Source organism: Trichosurus vulpecula, chromosome 7 (assembly GCF_011100635.1).
Source record: "Trichosurus vulpecula isolate mTriVul1 chromosome 7, mTriVul1.pri, whole genome shotgun sequence".
NCBI classification, from domain to species: domain Eukaryota; kingdom Metazoa; phylum Chordata; class Mammalia; order Diprotodontia; family Phalangeridae; genus Trichosurus; species Trichosurus vulpecula.
In genome coordinates, this window is record NC_050579.1 from 46,912,101 (window position 1) to 46,934,240 (window position 22,140).

The 22,140-nt window shown below is 42.9% G+C and overlaps 5 non-coding genes across 5 annotated transcripts; 1 reads left to right on the forward strand and 4 right to left on the reverse strand.

Annotated features, from left to right (window-relative positions):
• Positions 1-2,343: 2,343 nt before the first annotated feature.
• TRNAG-CCC lies at positions 2,344-2,414 on the reverse strand. The gene has a single exon. It is a non-coding gene; the product is annotated as a tRNA-Gly (tRNA).
• A 6,220-nt stretch (positions 2,415-8,634) lies between these two features.
• TRNAH-GUG lies at positions 8,635-8,706 on the forward strand. Its single transcript has one exon. It is a non-coding gene; the product is annotated as a tRNA-His (tRNA).
• A 4,906-nt stretch (positions 8,707-13,612) lies between these two features.
• Positions 13,613-13,706, reverse strand: TRNAI-UAU. The gene is made up of 2 exons: positions 13,669-13,706; positions 13,613-13,648 (listed from the first exon to the last, which is right to left on the reverse strand). It is a non-coding gene; the product is annotated as a tRNA-Ile (tRNA).
• A 5,353-nt stretch (positions 13,707-19,059) lies between these two features.
• Positions 19,060-19,133, reverse strand: TRNAI-AAU. The gene has a single exon. It is a non-coding gene; the product is annotated as a tRNA-Ile (tRNA).
• A 2,578-nt stretch (positions 19,134-21,711) lies between these two features.
• On the reverse strand, positions 21,712-21,784 carry TRNAV-CAC. Its single transcript has one exon. It is a non-coding gene; the product is annotated as a tRNA-Val (tRNA).
• Between the last annotated feature and the right edge of the window lie 356 nt (positions 21,785-22,140).

The window sequence follows — 22,140 nt, forward strand, 5'->3', positions numbered from 1 at the left end:
AGAGAGAGAGAGGGAGGGAGAGAGGGAGGGCACAGGGTGAGTTGAAGAAATAAAATCAAATTAAGGGATGAGAGAGGAATATATTGAGAGAGGGAGAAAGGGAGAGATAGAATGGGGTAAATTATCTCGCATAAAAGTGGCAAGAAAAAGCAGGTCTGTAGGAAGAGAAGAGAAGGCAGGTGAGGGGGAATGAGTGAATCTTGCTCTCATCAGATTTGACCTGAGGAGGGAATACCATACACACTCAATTGAGTATCTTACCCCACAGGAAAGAAGGAAGAAGAAGATAAAAAAGGCGGGATGATAGAAGTGAGGGCAGATGGGGGAGGAGGTAATCAAAAACAAACACTTTCGAAAAGGGACAAGGTCAAGGGAGAAAATTGGATAAAGGGGGATAGGTTAGGAAGAAGCAAAATATAGTTAGTCTTTCACAACATGAATATTGTGGAAGGGTTATACATAATGATATGCATGTGGCCTATGTTGAATTGCTTGACTTCTTAGGGAGGGTGGGTGGGACGGGAAGAGGGGAGAGAATTTGGAACTCAAAGTTTTAAAAACAGATGTTCAAAAAAAAAAGTTTTTGCATGCAACTAGAAAATAAGATACACAGGCAATGAGGCATAGAAATTTATCTTGCCCTACAAGAAAGGAAGGGAAAAGGGGATGGGAGGGCAGTGGGGTGACAGAAGGGAGGGCTGACTGGGGAACGGGGCAACCAGAATATAAGCCATCTTGGAGTGGGGGGGAGGGTAGAAATGGGGAGAAAATTTGTAATTCAAACTCTTATGAAAATCAATGCTGAAAACTAAATATATTAAATAAATCAAATTTTAAAAAGTTAGATTGGAAAAAAAGAATATATATATAATAAAGAATTATTAATTTAACCAACACCAACAAACACAAATATTTCAATACACAAAGAACAGAAAAAAAAAGTTTGGTATGAAATTGCAATTTTTTAAAAGTAGAGTTTGTTTAGGTGTATATTAAATTTCATAGGACAATAACAAAATTTCTCTGTGTGTTCTCTTCTGAACATCCTTCTGCTCTCTTCCAAGTATTTTTTAAAAAGTTTTTATTTTACTACTTCTTTCCTTCCTTCCTTCCCTCCTTTCCTCCTTTCCTTTCTTCCTTCTCCCCTTCCTTCCTTCTCCCTCTCTCTCTTTCTTCTTTTCTTTCTTCTGGTCTTTCTTCTAATCTTCATCAAAATCACTACTCACCTTTTGTCTGCCACAGTTCTCCCTACCCCAAGAGAAATAAAAGTCCTCCCTTGTAACAATCAAATATAATCAAGCAAAACATGTTCACATATTGTCTGTGACTGAGGATATAAGGCTCAGTCTGCCTCCAGTCCGCCACCCCTTTTCGAAGCTTCTTTCCTCCGGGTTTATAACTGGCCATTCTATTAATCAGAAAATTTGTGTGTCCACAGGTGAGTGAGGAGAGACAGAGGGACAGAGAGACAGAGACAAACAAGGAAATACAGAGACAAAGAAACAGAGGGAGGGAGGGAGATCCCTGTGTTGTGAGTGGAGAGGAGGTGTATAGCCTGAGCCAGCTTGTTTTCCAGCTGCTGGAGGGGGAGGGCAAAGCAGCAAGTGTGTCTGCATCAGAGCTGACCTTGGGGTTTCTTCTGGCCTGAGCCAGGGTTTCTTGACAGAACCACAAATTAGCGGGAAGCGTGGGGACTGCAAAGACTTGGGTGATAAGGCATCTCTTGGAGTAGTTTCTTGGTGTAATGGTTAGCACCGCAGACTCTGAATCCTGCGATCCAAGTCGAAACTTTGGTGGGACTTTTTAATCGAGCTTCTCTCTGACTGAGAGGAGCTGTTCAGGGTAGGCCTTTGGTTCCCACCCACCAGCTGAGCTATCTCCAGCTACAGCCGGATTTGACGGTCCTTGCAGATGTAATTGTGCTTCCTGGGGGCACAGCCTTTTCCTCTATCTTGGTATCCTAAGACCCCAGCTCAGCGTTTTTCACATTGCAGCCTCTCCCCTTCCGTGTTTTCTGGATCTCATTATATCTTAAGCCTGGGGCAAAGAATAGGAAATGGATGAGGATCGATTTGCTCCCTCTTCTATCGAGAGGCTAGGCGAGTCCGTGATTCATCCTATAGATCCTACCCCCACCTCCGCCCCCCCCCCCACCCAAGCAGGCGCTCATTGCATCTTGATTGACTGGATGAATCCCCAGAAGAAAGGTCCAACAGCTCTAGAACATTCACAGAATTCAAAGAAAAGTGTCCTGAGATCGGTGAAATGAAAGTTTCGAAGGGAAGTTGTTGAGGTTCAAGAGCCACGAGTTCGGAATAGAAAATGGGAAAGGTAAAGAATAAATGCATTGACCGGGAATCGAACCCGAGTCTCCCGCGTGGGAGGCGAGAATTCTACCATTGAACCACCAATGCTTTACAACCCTTTGTAGGTAGGTATCCCGGAGGCGTCTTTTTGGAAGGCACCTAGGAGAGGCCCCCAAAATACCTTTAAATTTTCTAGGCTTCTCGTTTCTGATTTACACAAGAACAGGCTCACACTAGTTAGCCTCTATAGTCCCTGACAACTCGAAACCTATGAACCTCTAATTCTTTCTGCCCTTACCCTTCTTCACACTTGCCCACAGCTCAGTCTAATACAAGGATCGACTTGGACCACCTTCAAGGAGAGTCACCTCTAGATACAATCATCTCTAGCTCTTAACTCTTAACATTCAATTATATTTTTTCACAGAAGGGTACACTTCAAGAGGAAACCAAAGGTCAACCACTTCAACCTCACAGCTGCAACTCAAGAGGTGGGGGAGTGACAGTGATGAGGGTCACCAAGCAACTATAAAATTCTTTTAAGCTGACAGCCGGAACTCAGAACCTAGAGAAAGTTAAAGTTTCCAATGATCTCTTAGTTGCCAAACTCATTGGGCTTTTCTCAATCCTCTTCCTCCTTGACCTCTCTGCAGCCTTTGTCACTGTTGATGACTTTCTTCTTCTTGATACTATTTTCTCTTTAAGTTTTGGGGACAACACTCTCTCCTGATTTGCCTCCTACCTATCCTGACCAATCCTTCTCTGCCTCCTTTGCTCGATACTCTTCCAGATCAGGCCCTCTACTGTAGCTGTCCCTCAGAATTCTGTCCTAGGTCGTTTTCTCTTCTCTCTATATACTACTTCACTTAGTGATGTCAGCTCCCACAGATTTAATTACCATATTTATGTTAATGCCTGTCAGATCTACCTATCTTGCATCCACCTCTCTGCCATCCAATCTCCCATCTCCAAGTGTCTTTCAGACATCTTGAACTGGAGGTCCAGTAGATATTTTAAACTCAATACATCCAAAACAGAACTCATCATCTTTTCCCTTAAACCCTCCATCCCGTACACACATACACCTTCCCTCTTATTGTTGAAGGCAACACCATCCTTCCAGCCCTTCCAGTTCACAACCTAGGACTCATCCTGGATTCCCCACTATATCTTAGCACCAAAACCCCCATCTAAGTAGCTGACAAGGCCTACTGATTTCAGCTTTGCAAAATCTCCTGACTACCCACCTCCCTTTTCTCCTCTGACACTACCATTACTCTAGTGCAAGATCTCATCACCTCATACCTTGATTACTGTAGTAGCCTGCTAATGGGTCTGCCTGCCTCAAGTCTCTCTCCACTTCAATCCATTTTCCATTCAGCCACAAAAGTGATTTTCCTAAAACACACATCTGATTGCATCACACACACACACACACACACACACACACACACACACACTCACTCATTCACTCAGTAAACTCCAGTGACTTCCTACTGCCTTAAGGAACAAAATGCAAAATGCACTGTTTGTCATTGAGAGCTCTTAATAACCTAGACATCTCCTACTTTTCCAGTCTTCTTACACCTTGCTCCAATCCATGTAATGTTCATTCCAATGACACTGGCCTCCTGGCTATCCCATGAAGAAAACATCTCTTGACTTTGGGTATTCTCTCTCACTGTCCCCCATGCCTGGGATGCACTCCAACTTGTCTGGCTTCCTTTAAGTCCAACTAAAATCCTATCTCCTATAGGAAACCTCTACCAAACCCTCTTACTTCTAGTGCCTTCCCTTTGTTAATTAATTTCTATTTATCGTGCATATAGCTTGCTTTGTATGTCCTTATTTGCATGTTGTCTCTGCCATTAGATTGTTAGGTCTTTGAGGGCAGGGACTCCGTTTTGCCTCTTTTTTGCAACCCCAGAGCTTATCATTAGGCATGTAATAGGTGCTTAATAAATGTTTATTGAATTGAATTAAGGATTATCTATGCTTGTAACAAGTTAAATAAAACAGCAAAGAAAGGATTATCTTCTGCCCCTTGGGTCAGCAGCTAAAAGGAAACTAACAGGAACTGAAGTAGTATTGAGACTATACATGGAAACCAGGACAGTTAGGCCAAAGAGGCTTGATCAACATAAGATTACGCTGTTCACTTAGCCTACCTGGTTGTCATCTCCCCTTGGCGCTGCTTAAACTCTTTATTTCATGACAATGTTAACACGGTTAAATCAGAGAACCCCACCTCCATCTGCTGGTTTGAGGCACTTCCCCTGGAGCTGAACTTGTGCCATGGCCCTTTCCATGGGGTTCCTTCCTCTGCCTGCTTGCTAAAGGACACAAGAGCAGGATCTCCTGTTTGTTCTCCATGATTCCCTTCGGAGGAGTTCACTTAAGGAGGCATGGCAGCAGAGCTATATTTTGGGACACAGATGGCTCTCCTTTCAGCAACTCTCTCTTGGATCACCCCAGCAGCAGGTAACCTTAAAATGTCATGGGCTATACAGACTGAGGCACACTGCATGCTCGCCTTTTCTGCTTCTCTTTTGTTTTTGTTTTTGGGGTTTTTTTTGTTTTTTTTTTTTGGTTCTGTTTCTTCTTTCTCATGATTCATTCCATTGGTCAAAATTCTTCTCCACGACTTGACTAGTGCATAAATTAATTCAATGCGAAGTTATACATGACAGTTATATGAGACTTCATGCCGTCTTGGGGAGGGAGGGGGAAGGGAGGGGAGAAAAACTGGAACTCAAAACTATGTAGAACCGTGTGTGGTAAACTAAAAATAAAGAAATTTATTAAAAAAAAATGTCATGGGCTACCTAGAGTGGGCCCCCATCCAATAAAGGCACCCATATCTGGCTTCCAAACCTAGGTTAAGTCCTGGGGCATCCTGGCTTCTAAAAGAGGGAATCAGATTTTTCTCATGCTCCCTGGATCACTGTGCACCCCATCAAAGTGCAAAACTGCTGGGGAAAATCTCAAACAAAGCTTAGGTATGACTCATATCTAAGTCTTTCCCAAAAGGAAGTTAGTGGCATGCTTTTTGGAAAAGTTACTCAATCTGTAGAGCAAATATCAACTATAGGGCTGCTATGTATTTCCTCCACCACAAAAGAAATGTTTAAAACATAAGAGACTCACAAACAAAATTGTTCATACTTAATATAAACTCACATTTCCTTTTACATTCTCCACAGAGGCAGGAAAACCTCTACAGAATTTGAAGACTGTTGAAAAAATGTCATTTTTATCTCAGTCTCTCTTGTAGGAGCCACAACTCAAGGAAGGTCCATATTTTGTGACTCTCCCAGCAAGCATAGCTGCTGTCACCAATGCTGAGAAAGTCACAGCTGCAGAAGCACCTTCTGCTGGACAACCAGCCATCAGAGTTCTCAATGACCTTGGACCTCTGGAGCTCAGACAGTAAGTAGCCTCCAGGTCTAGAATCATTTCCCTCATGATGAGTGCTGAGTCACTCATGTTCAGTAAAAGAAACACAAAGCAGAAAAAGCCATTTGGGATCCAATCTCAGGCTTCCCTACTTCTCAAGTCAGGTAATGCTGGACATGATAGCTGCTGCTGGAGAGGGAAGACACTTTCTGCCTATACCCCCTACCCACCCAGAGAAATGCAAAGCATACAGGGTTCCCATGTGGTTCAAAAGAGGAGGTGCCAGGAAGAGAGAGAAGTGGAGCAAAAGTGATTTCTCTTTTTAAGCCTTCTAAGTGGGCTGCTTTTCCTGTTCAGTTGCCAGTTACCCTTAAGAAAGCATCCATTGACATTGACCATGAGCATCCACCTGGAGACTGATTAAGCATACCTTCAAACAAAGTTCTAGAACTGTATCTACTTTGTCAACAAAGGAGCCCAAGCCCAAAGTGGCTCACCCTTATAATTTCCCTACTCAAAACTCTTCAATGTACCCAGCATGGCCCTCTATTGCCTACAAAACCTGCAACCTAGCTTTTAAAGCTCCCCATAGGCTGACCCACACATGCCTTTCCAGTCATATTACTGTATTGGTAACTAAGATGGGCTTTTAGCACTTATTCAATTAAGTGCTGTTGGAGAGTTTGGCCTTTATTTCCTTGATTAAATTAGGAGTCCTTGATGACCTCCTTGCCTCCAGGGAAAGCCTAGTTTACATAGGTTTGAGTGACATGCTTGTGACATCAGAGGCTTTTAGATCATGTGGGTTTAAGTCACATTTTTGTTACACTTTTAGGTCATGTGGGTGACTCACCTTTGACCCTGAACAAGATATATAAACCCAGAGGTTGGCGTTCTCTCCTGAGGCTCTCACTCCTGGAGGAGTGTTGGCATGGGACTCTAGGCAGATGCTTCCCAGCTTGTCAACCCAGATGTTGATAGTTTCTTGGTAACTATGAATTGTGATTTGAATCAGACAAGGTCTGTCTGTTGATGTTTGTAATTTCTGTTTGTATTTGCCTTGAAGTTCAGGGGGCTGATCTTTTCCCCCTGAACTCTGAATGATATTTGTATGTTTGATTAAACTGAGATTGTTAACCCCTTAAAATTCCTTTCCCTAGTAAAGCAGATCAAAGAACCTGTGTTGGCAGCTTTCTGTGTGCTGGCTGTTGACAGGTCTTACACACCTATAGCAGCTGCTAGTAGACTACCTCCCCATTGCCTTACTCCTCCTGTTCCAGTCCACCTGTCCTCCTAGGTTCACAGCAGACCATCTCTGGTCTTTGTGCATTTGCACAAGTAGTACCTTTTAGCTACAGTACAATGCCTCCTCACCTAGGCATCCCAAAATCCTCAGCTTCCCTCCAGGAAAAAGCTCCTGTGTCATCTCCTGTAGAAGACCTCTCCTACCTACACTGTGGCTTATAGATCCCAGTTATTAGCACTTACGTTGTCTGATGAATTTTTTTTCATTTCTTTGTATATCCTTGGGGTTCCCTTACTTATGTGCATTTGTACCTCCCCAAGGGAAGGTAAAACTCAGTGGGGTTAGCACTGCCTGGTTTTTATCTCTGTGTCCCTAACACCTAACACAGGGTTTTGTGCTTAGTTGGAGTTCAGTAAATATTTGCTGTTGTCTGTACACAAAAAAGCAGATAACCACACCCACAAAAAGCACCTCAGTGAATAATAACATGTGTGATCTGTTAGGGCTCGGGGTGTGTCATCCTCGAGAGTCCTCAAGAAACAGGAAAGCAGAATGGCTTGGAGTAAGCAAAGAACTGTGACTCTAGTGCTTTTCCATTAAGAGTGAGCAGGGAGGTGAGAAACAAGAAGAGAAGTTTATGGTTACAGAGAACCATCTTTGTATTGGGAATCCCCTGAAAATCTCTCAGTATAAAATATCTAAGCACACTCCTCTCCCAAGCACCCAGACAGGCCAGACTCCCCAGCAGGTGTGTTCCACTTTTCCATTTGGTCCTTCGGATTAAAAACAGCTAGAAGGAAAAAAAAATGTTCAGAACCTTTGTTATCCATAAAACCGCATTAGGATGTCCCTACCAAGTAGATCCAGGTGTGGGACTTGCTCTCAAAAGGGCCATCCAATAGGTTGTTTCTGTATTGTAGTAGTTATCACCTTTGCCTCACGAGCAATTTGAAACCGTAATAAACACTTCTTTTATGCTGAATTTTCTGTGACATCAATTTTCCAGGAAGAAAACAAACATTTATTCTCTCCTAGTTCTTTGGCACATTGTTGATTTCTTATCTATTGCCTCAGAAATCCCTCATTGTTCTCTCCCTCTTTGCCCTACAGCAGCAGGGGAAAACACAAACATGACCAAGAATGAAATAACAGGTGTGGTTACAGATCCAGGCATCCATATAGGCTAAGATTTGAAAATTTTAGAGGGTGCCTCAGAGACTGTCTCTTTCAAGTTTCTCACTTGTCTGCCTGTGATCTACTTTGGTGCTGAGGACTTCAGTCTTCAATGGATTCCCTAACTTTTAGCTACTCCAGAACTTTGGATGCTCCAAAGGTCAAAGCCTACTCTAACCTTCCTGCCCTTAAGACCAGAAAAGAAAAAATACAAGGGAGACCTTGGCCTTTTTCCCCCCTTGGGAATGGAGAGAAGATGGGCTGTGTCATAATAGCTCCTTGGGTTTCGGTTTCACAGTGTGCTCTCCATACTGAACGCTATTATTGGGAATCGAGTTTAGATTAGATCGAGAGAAGATGGTGTTAGCAAAAAGGCAAGAAAAGTAGGACAGTTCTCAACCACCCACTCCAACTGCCCCCTCCCCCAAAAGGGGCAATTTCCTTGGGAAAGATTAAATAGTAATTACTAAGAGAATCTGGTGGAAACCTCGACAGCGTCCTGTTTCGTAGCTAGCCGTGATCGTATAGTGGTTAGTACTCTGCGTTGTGGCCGCAGCAACCTCGGTTCGAATCCGAGTCACGGCATGATAAGCTTTCCTTTTATTCATGACTTAATTCTTGCCACGGGTCAGCAGTTCTCTCCGTCCACTTGCTACAGGCAAAGCGTATCTACTACAGGTCCGCAGCCTCCAGACTTCAGGTTGAGATTTGTGGTACCATTGTCCCGTAGGTGAATGCTTAGAGCAGAGAGCGGCACCCAGGATAAGAGCCAAATTTCAGGGTCACTTAGAGACCGAAGCAGTCGTGAAATTCCTTTTGGAACTCAGGTTTAATAGGAACCGGTGCCACCCTTCCAAAGATTACCCAGCTCCCTCTTTCTACTTCTGGATGGAGTTGTAGAGATGCAAATTTGGCGGAATTCCCTAAGTCGAGATGAATCTAGAACCTCTCACCCAGGGAAGATCTCCCACAGCCGAAAAAAGGCAGACACCAGAATTCATCCGCCTTTATCCCAAAAACAAACACCAGGGTCAAAGTAGCAAGTTCAAATTTTTAGTTCTAATATCGAGTTATACCTAGTGATAACTCTTCCAGATGACAAGGAAAAGGAGAGACATGAGGAGACTGATGCCATCCTGAGCAATAGGAACAGGGAAGAGCAAATAGTCTAAGCATTCTTAAGCTGAGCACCTTCAGTGAGCAGTGGGGATACTAGCTACAGTTGCTGGAAAGCCAGCGCAGGTAAAGTGACTAAATAGCCTTTGGTGAAGCCATTTTGGTGTGGCTTGAGGACCAAGCAAGTTATACAGTTTGATCCCTCGCTGACGAAGTCACAGCTTACTTTTTATTATAGGTTGCAGAAAAAGGAAAACAAGCCAGGTGTGGCAAGATATTTCTGTTTCAGCACTGGGCATGCCCACCAAGTAGGCACAAGATGGGCACCGATGTCACATCAATACAAAGAGAGCATCAGTGAAACAAGTGTACTCAGATAAGTAGGAATTCAAGGCCAGGGATCACTCATTCCATCGATACTTGGCTGAAATATTTCACCTAAACTTGTGGGGCTTACTTTTCACAATTTTTCAAATTGTAAGCATTGTTGGGTTTTTTTTAAACCACTAGATCCTTCCAAAGATCTTTTTATTTTTATTTTATTTATTTATATCATTTATTTTATATCACATTTCCTGACACATTAAATTTTTATAGTTCTATTATCATTGTTATTGAGGAGTGCCTGACTTTTTATGACCCCATTTGGAGTTTTCTTGGCAAAAATACTGGAGTGGTTTGCTATTTCTTTCTCCAGCTCATTAGACCAATGAGGAAATTGAGGCAAACATGGTGAAGTGACTTACCCAGGGTCAGACAGCTAGTAAGTGCCTGAGGCCATATTTGAACTCAGGAAGAGTCTTTCTGATTCTAGGCCCTGTGCTCTATTTTAACACCTAGCTACCCCTAATTCTGTTAGAGATCATGGCAAAAACCAAATTGATCCTTTCAAACAATGTGGTCCATTTGCCAACATAATTTATCCTACTTATAGAATACCTTTAACAGGACAACATTAATTAGTCAGTCAATGCAATTGATGGTAAACCCTGGAAAATCAAGAGACAAGAGTTGTGTTGAATCTCCCCCCCTTCCCTGGCCAAATTGAATGTTCGCATATTATAGGCTGCTCTGCAATGCAATGTGCAAGTATATTACTGACCCAGATAGTTCATCTGCTCAACAGAGACCAATATCCTAGGGCCCTTAGTCCTGGTTCAACCATGATGCTAATCAATACTGATTGCCACTTCATTTCTTTTGACCTGAGTTTCCTCATCTATAAGAGGTAACACTTAAAGCCCATGAACTCAATGGTCTCACCAGTTCAAATATTCTTCCATATTTTAATACTATTCGAAATGAAAACCCATCCACTCCTATTGGGTAACTAACAACTTTGAATAAATGACTACAAAAATCTTCCTTTTCAGTGCTGACCTGTCGTGTGGGATGCAGCAAATGCTACTTGACCTTACTATTTATCTTTTTCTATTGATATCCTGGCCCATTAACCAAATAGTAAACTCTTTGCACTCAGGGACCATATTTTATACATCTTAGTATGCACAGTCCCCTAGCATACTGCATCTATTGATGCTTAATAAATTGTTGATGATGAGGATGATTTCAATTTCAGGGCTTCTCCATGTCTTCCTTGAGTAGGATTTCCTGGTCATTTCTTAATCGGCTTCAAGGACTCCCTAAGGGAAATTAAAAAAAAAATCATCTTAGGTAACAAATGTGGGTTGGAGCTGAAGCTTCTTCAGTCAGAAAGCATGATTAATTTGTGTTGAAGTCAGGACTAGCCATTGAATGATGATGATGAGGCATTTCCCTTTCTTTCTAGTTATTGTCATTTAGTCATTTCAGACTCTTTGTGGCCCCATTTGGGGTTTTCTTGCCAGAGATACTGGAGTAATTTGCTATTTTCTTCCACAGCTCATTATATAGATGAGGAAACTGAGACAAACAGGGTTAAGTGGCTTGTCCAGGTTCACAGAGCTAACAAGTGTCTGAACTCAGGTCTTCCTGACTCCAGGCCTGATGCTCTATCCACTTTGCCACCTAACTGTCCCACTTTCTAGTAGGTCCACTTGACACCTAGTAAACCTATTTGACTCATTGTTCTTCTGTGTTTCTTAGCTAGAGACATGCATTTCCTTCTCCACATCCTCCTTTCACTACAGACAACTATTTCCTGTGCACTTCCTGGCTTCACCCCATTCCCTCTCCATTCCAAGTCTCCCTAGGACCTTGACTTTCCACTACCTGGACCATTCTTGCCTGCTCTTCAGCACACTAGAAATATAAAGTCCCTTTTCCTCCAGTCTCTCAGAACCCATCTCTTCCTTGGGGTTAAGGAAAACATGAAATAAATAGATACTTCTTAATTAATTGTATTTGTTTAGCTGTAGTAGGTTATTTTTAACTCTTAAAAATTAATTTATACCTTTTGCTTTTACATAATCTTCTTTTCTAAATATATCCCCTCCCTTCCTCAATCCAGAGAGCCATCCTTCACAACATAAAATAAAAAATAAAGGGAGGGTAGAAAATTCAGCAACATGAATTATTTTCACTTCCATATTCAGTCCCCTTCTTTTCTAATTAAGAGAGGCACAGCCTCACGCCCCCTGCACTTCCAATATCGGTCATTCTAATTGCACAAGGCAGTTTTGATGATGTTATTCCTCTCATTTACACTGCTTCAGTCATTGTGGATATTGTTTATCTTTTTCTACTCACTTCACTTTGCATCAGTTCATAGGTTTTCAATCTGACTTTTCCTTTGTTTCCAGTGCATATTAACACTGCACTCGCATTGTGCTTTAACTGCCAGTTTTGTGGGTTTAGGTAGGAATGTCACAGTGAGAGATGGATAGAAACTTGTTTACTTCTTTCTGCTTATTTCTTCACCAACACCTTTTTTCCAGCTCTTTTGTGTGTTTTCTTCCCCCACTAGACTGTAACCTCCTTGAGGAAAAGGACTATCTTGCTTAATTGTGTTTTTATCCCCAAGTGTTTAGCACACTTCCTGACATACAGTAAGCACTGAATAAATGTTCCACTCATTCCAGTTCAAACAGGCAAGACTTGGGTCCCAGAGAAAGGTTATGCCTCCCTCTCGGAGTTCTAGAGTTCCCCCTGAGGAGCTGAGTGATTATCTTATGCTTTTGGCCCAAGACCCTGTACTTCCCAACTCCCCTCCCTCCCACACAAGATTGTCAGTTACAAATTAACTTAGTCAGCCAGACAAAATTGTTTTTCTAAAGGGGTATTTACTAAGATGGTACAATTAGAAGAGTAGATAGAAAGTGTCATCCCCAAAAGTCTCTGACAGAAACGCAGAGTCCAGAGGAAAACAGTCTTAAAGCCTAGAAAGCATGGGTGGCAAAGAGATGACCCAGCTTCATATTACTAGAAGTCCTTTTCTCCTATTCATGAGGCGCTCAAGAAGTTCCCTTTATACATGTTGTAGTTTCTTTGCTGAACTCCTTATGCATTTGTGAATATGTGAATAGTGTGTCCTTGCTTCCCAAGGCAGACCCTCCTGTGAGGCAAACCAGAGAGCCACCAGGACATCAATAGAAGGATGGGAAGTCCAACATCCTCTGGATCCTTTGAGGATCCTCCTCCAACCCAAGGAGTGAGGGGAAAGAAAGCTAAGTCAAAGCCTCTCTTCCCTCTCCTGCCACCAACTTTAGGAAGTTCCTCCTTGGGGGTTTGGTGGAAGCACTCTCTCTCTTTCTTGCCCAGTATGCCACCGACTGGAATTCCCCAATTTCAGCTGACTATGCTCTTATGTGGAAATACAGGGTGCATTACAAAATCCCTCATCCAAATGCAAACCTGCCTAGAGTTATCACACAGAATCCAATGGCCTTCAAAGATTTTTCACAGTCTAAAACCTATGACTGAGATCGATTATCTTGTCACTTACAAGTGGGGTGATTATTGATTTATTCAATTATCCCACTCTTCCATTCTTCCACCAGGTCTGATTTTGCTGTCTCCAGCAAATCTACTGAAGTGTGTTTGGCAAAATCCATAGTTCCAAATCTTAGATAGCTCTTTAGTGACTGGGACATCTCTTCTTTGAATGCCTTCTGGAATACTTGCACTAAAGAATCTTAGGAAAGGTCCATGTGGTCCAGTTGGTAATTAAACTTGATAATTCACATTCTTCCATAGCTCCAAATACATAGTGATACAATTCAACAAACCAATACCATTTTACAAAGTTCTAATAAGTTAATGCTTGCCTATTTTGCTATTTGCAAAAGACTTTCCCCAACCCAAAACAGTAAACTATAGAAAATAAGTAGCCTATCACCAATGTATAACCCACCACTCACCCATAATACCTCTTCTAGAGTAAAAATCCAGCAAGGTTTCCAAACTAACCAGTTTTCTAAGTCCGAGAAAAAACACCTGCTCCAGGTGAGGATCGAACTCACAACCTCGGCATTACTCGCCTTTGTACTGTCGTATAAGTACCGCGCGCTAACCGATTGCGCCACTGGAGCTCCCTAAGTTACGAAAAGCCGAGCGAAGGCACATAAATCGGCATCAGAATTCTTTTCTACTGCTTTAGAGGTAGGTTTCATTAAATAGGCTTTAAAGACATTCTCTCCTGAGTGAATATGAGTCCTTAGGGCTGCCAGGTGCACGTCGAAGTTGAAAGAGTAGGAGTTACGATGAGGAACATCCATATGAAAGCAAAGGGAAACGTCTAAGGAACCCCATCCTATTATACAAAAATCCCTTGACCACTAGGAAAAGCGTCCTTTGTCTGGAGCCTCTGTGGATGAAAGACAAGAGGCCAGATCGACTGTAAGAAACATCTTGCAGGACAGGAGGGAGGCCACTGTTCTCAGATCACCAGCACACTCTCCGGCAGTGTATGGGCGTTGCCATAGCAACCTGAAACACATGCCAGACACACACTGGTCTATAGATAGGTACAATCTCAGCCTCGGAGAGGAACGACCAAAGACACATGTTGCACGTGAAATTCATAACGCAATGGCAGAAAAGAGACGCAAGCTCACTGATCCAAGCCTATATACACAAATATGAGTCTATTACCGCACACAGCTGAGCTCCTGTTCAAAGTTTGACACTCTGGCTCAGCCCACGCAGCCAGGGCATACGCCTCTCTGACTGACCGGGAAGACAACACAGCCCCGGGAGGGTTAGAGGTACGGACTATTTGAATGTTCAAGTCCAGTCTTTGAATTACGCCACCCGCGTGGACCTGGGCAGATCACTTTTAACTTTTCCTGACCAGACTATCCTCGCAGCAGATTCAGATCTGCATTGGACTGCTCTGACCCGCTGTGATGTCAGGAAGATCCCAAGAGTTACACAAATTCAATCTCTCTGTGTCCCTGGCTCTCTGTCTCTCTCTCTCTCTCTCCCTCCCCCTCTCCCTCTTTTCCTTCTACCCCCTCCACTCTTCATACTTTTCTGCTTATTGTCTCTCCATCTCGCTCTTTGTTCAAACACATAGATATACACAATTCAGTGGAAAATCACTATCTCAGAGAAACCTTGAAACAGAAAGCAAAACGAACTCTTATGGGAAACATTATTTTTCTCCTGAGAGAAAAAGAGCATGGAAAACTACTGTGGAGGAAAAAAAAGGATGGAAAACCAAAAATTCATCAGTTCTGTTTTAGGCAGAATGAACAGCTCTATACTATAATTTATATATTTATAGATAGATAATTTTATAATTATAATTTATAATTATTATAATGATTCTGTGTCACTTCTGCATAGTTCAATTTCACTCTCTCCTTTTTTTTTCATCATCTCAGCTTTTACTTCCTTGCAGTTCTAACAGTCTTATCAATGAAAACATGAGGTGGAGGGGGCACTGCTGGGTGGCAGTCCCTTGACAAGGGCCTCCAGGTTTTCAGTGTGACTCTATTCCATTTAGTCTCATGTGACTCCCTCACACACACCTGACTGTTCACTTCTGGGTCTCACCCTTGACCCACATTTGCTCTCTAAGGCCTGATTTCTTTCAGATTGGACTGAAGTTATCAATCAGAGTTGCAAGGCAATCTAGGAACCCACACAATCAAACTAATGAATTCCTATATCCCAGTGGACATAGGTCTTCATAAACATCCTGTTACACACAAAATGCTCATAAACTGAGTTATGAAGAAATCCTTAAAATCTGCAATAATAACCCATTACCCTGGTATATTCTTTGGGGGAGGAAAAGACAATTTTAAAGGAAGAGCTGAAAAGGTATTTGACTTTCATATCTGAAGTATCTGTCTGTGACATTCACAAGTCCAGATCTGTTGACAAATCAAGAGCATGACTTGGGTTTTCTTAATCCTTTCACCTGTAGCATCTTCCGAGTGGTGGTTATCTCCTTAAAGAAATTGATGGGTCATCTCCTGCTTGACTTCCCACCAACTGCTCTGCTTGGTTTCAATAGCATCATGCTTTCCCCAGGATAAGCTCATCAGCAGAAACATTATTGTCCTGGGCATTGCTTCAGGTTTGGCACTCATCACCTCCTTACTAGCCCCAGTTACCTCTTCCCTCCGATTTGGAGTCTGGAGGCCCAAGCAAAAACTCCTCCCAAGGCCTACCTTTATGGAAAGCTCAGAATTTCTAGTCTACGTTTCTACTCTATTAATATTATGACCCTGCCACAGGTACCTTCTTGCGCTCTCCCAGCCCCTGCTTTTCAACTTCTTTTTGGTTATGGTCTCCCCTCAACAGAATAGAAGCTCCTTGAGGGCAGGGACTTTCTTTTTTCTTGTTTGTATCCCCATTGCTTAGCATGGGGCCTGGAACATAGAAGAGTTCACCCCTGTGAATTACTTGACATTTACGTTATTTTAACTAATTTTTCTTGATAACTAGGTCCTATCTAGGTCACATTTGACCTGTGAAGCAGCTAATTGGAAGAGGAAGTCTGACACCTTTCCGTGCTCATCAGCCTCTTCTCTCTACTGCCACCATTCCTGTCTTGCACAGAGAACCCCAAATACTGAATTTATAGTAGGTAAGGGCCAGCCCTAGACAGGAGTTGGCAGAGGGCCAGTATCCTCTACTAAGACAAAAAAAGTGGTGAAAGCAGGGAACACAAAGTTTGCCAAGATGAAGAGATGTTTGCCCACAGTGGTCTCTCCCCTCATACATACAATAGTGTGGGAGAGAGGAAGCAACAGAACTGATCAATCAATAAATATTTATCAAGCACCTACTATGTACCAGGCACTGTGCTAAACATTGGGGATGTGAAAAGAGGCAGAAGGGATCAGGGATGCTTGAGGGTAGGGAAGCTGGGGAGCTATACAAAGCCACCATGCTTATCCTCTTGCTGTTTGGAACAGGTTGGGGGGAAAGAGGAAAGTGCCTACTCTACATATAACTCTCTTCCACTCCTTCCCCCTGCTGCTTCCCCAAGGTGAGTTAATGTCCCTTTAAGTTATTGACTTTTCACATGAGTAGAGTTCTAAGAAAATAATTTTTTCTTATTGTGACAAGCTGTAGTATGTAAGAGTGATATGGATATCATTAATAACTGTTTCATAATAATGGACAAATGTCTATTTAACCATAGAGAGAAACAGGAATTTGAATACTCATCATGAGCTAAAGTTGGACCATTCTAAGAGAGGACCCAGAATTTGCACCCAGAAAGAGAGGAGAGAGAGAGGCAAAAGGACAGATTTCATAACTGTATCAGTTAAGTTTGAGGCTGGAAGTGATGGATATTACAGTTGCTGTTGAGAAATAAGTTCAAGTAAGGGGAGGACTTGAAAGCAGAGAAGTCACCTAGCATATTGACCAGTTGGCTGAGGCCATCATGTCCATCAAACTTTTAGGTAAGCACAGAATGGATCATCTTAGCTTAGCAGTAGAACTATCTATTCAACATAGAAGCTATGTCCATCAAGGAATTTTATGGACTGTTCTTGAGACAGAAAGATAACATTGAAGTTTATTGTCCTAAACTTGTTAGTTAGCCCTGAGCGCACAGGTTTTCCTAATTCATGTGCTTCCTTGGCACATTTCTGTGTATACTAAGCCCCCCTCCCCCCACATACAGACAGATGCTGAGTACATTGGTGGGATAGGTGATCTAGGTTTATGTGTGGATTATGAGATACTTATTATTCCTGTATTTACTTTAATATATAAGTACTTGTGATATTATTATTTTGTTAGGTAAATATATTTAAAATCCAAAAGTGTCATTACTGTGAGTGGCTGATTTTGTGTAAATGAAAAGACATGAGTGGGGCCTTCCAAGTTGAAGTGGTAGGGGGCTATACATTCCCCAATAATAAGGTTATCCCTAGAACCCTAGGGGAGTTTGAGTGTAACCATGTGGTAATGATCCTTCTCTAAGAAATTAACCCTGACAGTGTGAGAGTAGAATGGAGTGAGCAAACATGCCCTATGTGAGACATACGAGGTGCTGTAGTGTGAAGTCACTTGGAAATGGTCGGGATACTTGAGGGTGGGGAAGAAACAGACACTGAGTAGTAGATGTCTGAGGTCTCAGTTTCCAGCTTGGTAGTGGGATGTCCCAGGAATCCTTACCACACTTCCCCCACCAAGGTACTTAGCACTCCAGGTAGCTGCAGAATCTGACTGCTCTCTGTTCCTATTCTTATTTCCCCTATTAACCTTCTGAATCCTGCCCTGGTCATCTAAGTTGTCTCCTGGCATCTGCAACTCAGCATGTGAAAATAGAATTCATTATCTCTTCCCCAAAACCTTTATCTTCTTTCAAACTTCTCTGTTATGGTTTTGGGAACTGTTATTGGTCCCAGTCACCCAGGCTCCCAACCTGGTGTTAGCCTTTACTCCTCGTCCTAATTAACTTCACAAATCCAATACACTGCCAAATCTCATCATGTTGTATGCCTCTCTTTGCTCATAGAAGTACTCTCTCTTTTCTCCACTCACATGAGCTGACACCCTAGTTCAAGTCTTCATCTCCTCTCACTTGCACAACTGCAATCACTATTTAATTAATTCACATGCCTCAATTCTCTCTCTAATCCCATCCCTCCTCCACTCAGCTGTCAAAACAATTTTCCTAAAGTTCTGGTCTAACCATGTCATCTTCTTATTCAATCAACTCCAGCAGATCCTTGTTACATCCAGGATAAAATGTAAGTTCCTATCTGACATTTAAAGTTCTTCATATTTTGTGCCCTCCATTGGCTTTCTTACTGTTCCTCAAACTGGCCACTCTACTTATTCTATGGTCCCTTTGTACTGGATGTCTCCCATACCTGGAGTGATTTCTTCTTCATCTCTGCAGCTTGGTTTACCTGGCTTTCTTCAAGCCACAGCTCAAATCTCTCCTTCCAGTATGATGCTTTTTCTGGTCCCCCCAGATCCTAAAGCCTTCCACTCTGAGATGATCTTCCATCTCCTCTGATATATATCATGTACTTAGTTATTTACGTGTTGGAATATAAACTCGAGGGCAGGATTTTTTCCTTCTTCTTTTCTTCCTATCCCCAGTGCTTAGCATGGTGAATATATTTTGGCTACCACCTGGAAATAGGATAGGCATATTATTTGTGCCGTTATCCAAAGCACTGATAAAATTGTTGAAATGCATAGAGTCAAAAACACACTGCTACGGCAGTCCATTGTAGACTGGGTTCTTTCATTTTCCTAAATAACTGCGCTCAAAAGCGGCATTTCAGGACTCTCGCGGATATAAGACCTCACACGAACAACACCCATATGCCCATGGTTAACGAGGACGCTTAGCATGCGCCATCGTGGTAGGTAAGCGAACAGCTCGAAGGGCTTTCGTTTTAGTTTCTGCCTGAAAACCATTCTACGGGAGGAGTAAACCAGTCTGCCAAAACATCTTGGCCCGTACGGGGATCGAACCCGCGACCTTGGCGTTATTAGCACCACGCTCTAACCAGCTGAGCTAACCGGCCAACACACAAGTATATATAAGAATTAAGGGGAAAACATTTTTTCTGGATGGGTTCTGACTGGTTACTCAGCAGCCTGCGAGGCAGGACGCCAGAAACCAGACAGGCTCCTAAGGAAGAAATGAGCGGGAGACTAACTGGGCAACACTTCAGAGCCAACACTTCGCCGCCTTTTTCCGTGTTTTTCCCACCTCATTAGCATTTCTTTTTCACCCGTCGACCAAGGGGGGACTTTTTATTGGACCTCCAGTCGCCCCGGCTTTAATCACAGCCAACTCCCAAAATCAAAGGAGAACCTATTGGGAAAGCTGGGAAATGGGCGAGAGAAGTGACCTCGAGATTGGAGAGCAATGCGTCTGTGACTTTCGAATGGGGCGGGGGTGGGGGGAGGGCGCGGAGGAGCGCGGGGTTATGGTGGAAACAGAGACAAAGAGCACAAGGACAGAGAGACAGGGAGACACAGACAGAAAGTTTTTCTCTGTCTCTTTGTATGTCAGCCTCTGCCTCTTTCTCTTCCTGTCTCTGTGTCTCTGCCTCTATCTCTCTGTGTCTCTTTCACTCGGAATCTCTCTGTAGATCTCTTTTGACAAAGGAACAGTTACTGCTGTAAGCCAAGTAGAAAGATAAAGAGCAATCTATTCTCACTACCCAGGTCCACATGAAGCCGTGAACACCTGGCCCTAGTATTACTTCTCTCCCTGTTGCATCTATTCTTCCCCCCCCCCCCCCCCCACTTAATAGTACCTTCTTTTTTTCCAATTACATATAAAGGTAGTTTTCAACGTTCACTTTTATAAGATTTTGAGATCCATTTTTTTCTCCCTCTCCTCTCCTCCCCCCTTCCCAAGACTTCAGGCAATCCTATACAGGTTATACACGTACAATCATATTGAACATGTGGTATCTATTCTTTTCTGTCGTAGGTGGAGTATTGGAGATTAAAGAATTAGACCGTGGCTTTGTGAGCTTGGAAAGATCAGGAACACACTAGGTACTAGTTTGTGAACTGTCAAGTCCCTTGAAGGTCAAAGCCCTGAGCAACTGCCTGATCCAGTCCATCAGTGAATCAACAGTGAAACTACTGGTTTCTTGAAGCAAAGAAGTGACTTTGTCCATGGACTACCCCACTTATGATAAGGAAGTAAGCTTGGTGAGATCAATGTTTTGTAGCATCCAAGTAAAGTTTGAGTCCAGTTTTCTCAGGGACTGAGGAGGTATGCGAGAGAATATGTTTCCTGGTGTTGGGGGATTTGTATCCCTGTTCTTACTCTATCTTCTCTGTAAGTATCCCTTTGTAAAAGGTAACTGATGCTAAGTGATTAAACGATACTATGCTAATCACCGAGTGTATTGTTGATATAAAGGAGATACCAACTGCCACTTGGTGACTGATATTGGGGAGAACACGTTGGAACTGGGGTTCCAGTTGGCAGGATTTAAAAATGTATACCAAGTCCTCACCGGTACCCTCTGGAACACTAAGAGAGGTAAGAGGTAGCTAGCTATCCTTACTCTGGCAGCACCATTAGTGGAGGTGTTCAAAATAAGATACAAGCTGAAATTGCGATACGGTTACAAAATACTATATGTGAATAATTTTTAAAAAAATTTAAAAGCATTAAACCAAGCGTAGAGGAACATGGGCCACGATATGGGCGGCAAATATTTGTTGCTGTTAGTTTGTCTTCCTATCCCACCAGAAAAATGGGGCAAACTCCTTCAATACAAAGATGGGTATGGTAGTTTGCTCCTTCGGTCTGATAGGTTATGGATAGTTATATCTAGTACACATATGGGCATACATACACACACACATATGTATATGTATGTATCCCATTCCCCTCATACTTGGGGTGTTCGAGGAGGACTATCACCTCCGGTGTTAGGGTTTGCCAGCCCTATTCAGGGCTGCTCCCCTACCTTTGGTGTCCACCTGTCACCCAATGCTCACCTGTCCTCCAAGGTGGCTCTCGCCTGTGGTAGCCTGAGCAGTGGTCACACCCCGTATAACGGTTTCGGCAGAGAGGCTAAACCAGGTTGAGAGTAACTGAGGGGTCTCAATCCTGTTGGTGAGTTAGAGGAATGTCTACCCCGCGCATATGAAGGCTTCCTCCGTTGGGCGATTGAGAACAATTTGTTCCAACGGCCATAAATGCAGCTGAAGCAGGCACTGTGGATCGTGCAGAGCTTGTTCAGACATCGAAGACGCCAAGGTCGTCCACTGCAACCCGGGCCATCAACAGTCATCTTGAATTTTGTCCTGCCACTGGACTTCCATGAGGAAGAGAGAGTGAAGTTGATGACTTTACTCAATTCTGCCTCACTTAAACCCAGTTCACGAGGAAGTCAAGACATCACCCACGATGTCGCTAGTCCTCTTTGAAAACCGACAAACAATATGCACACACTGACATTTATCTCTCTCTTTATAAGTTAAAGAGAAATGATACAAATGTACACTTAGACAACAACCATGACAGCATGAGTGATGAGCTGCCCGTATACAGGGCTGCGGTGCTAACGTCCAATGCAGCGTTACTCTTTTGCTGTTTTTGGCTTAACCACGAATAAAAACTTTCCTTGTTTCCGCCCGGTTTCGAACCGGGGACCTTTCGCGTGTGAGGCGAACGTGATAACCACTACACTACGGAAACCAGCTATGACAATAAGACTATTTCCCCCTGAAAAATTCACTCGCGTGGGAAATGTACATATTTATATATAAATACAACTACGAGAGTTGTAAATATGGGGAACCATATTGAACACTGAACCGTATAGTCTTGTCACCACCGGCTCCAAAAGACCTCGCCTGTGAGCTAAAGTTCCACACTTCTAACTCCTCTTTAAAGACTCAAGCTCCTCTCAGACACAAAAAAATGTTCTTTCCTTTAGCTCTGACTTGCCCCTGAAACTTTCACTCTGTTCTGCTCCCTTCCCCACACCAGCCCAATCCTCCTCTTCTCTGACGGTTTCCTCTGAAGCTTCTTCTTCTGCCAGTTCCCAGGAT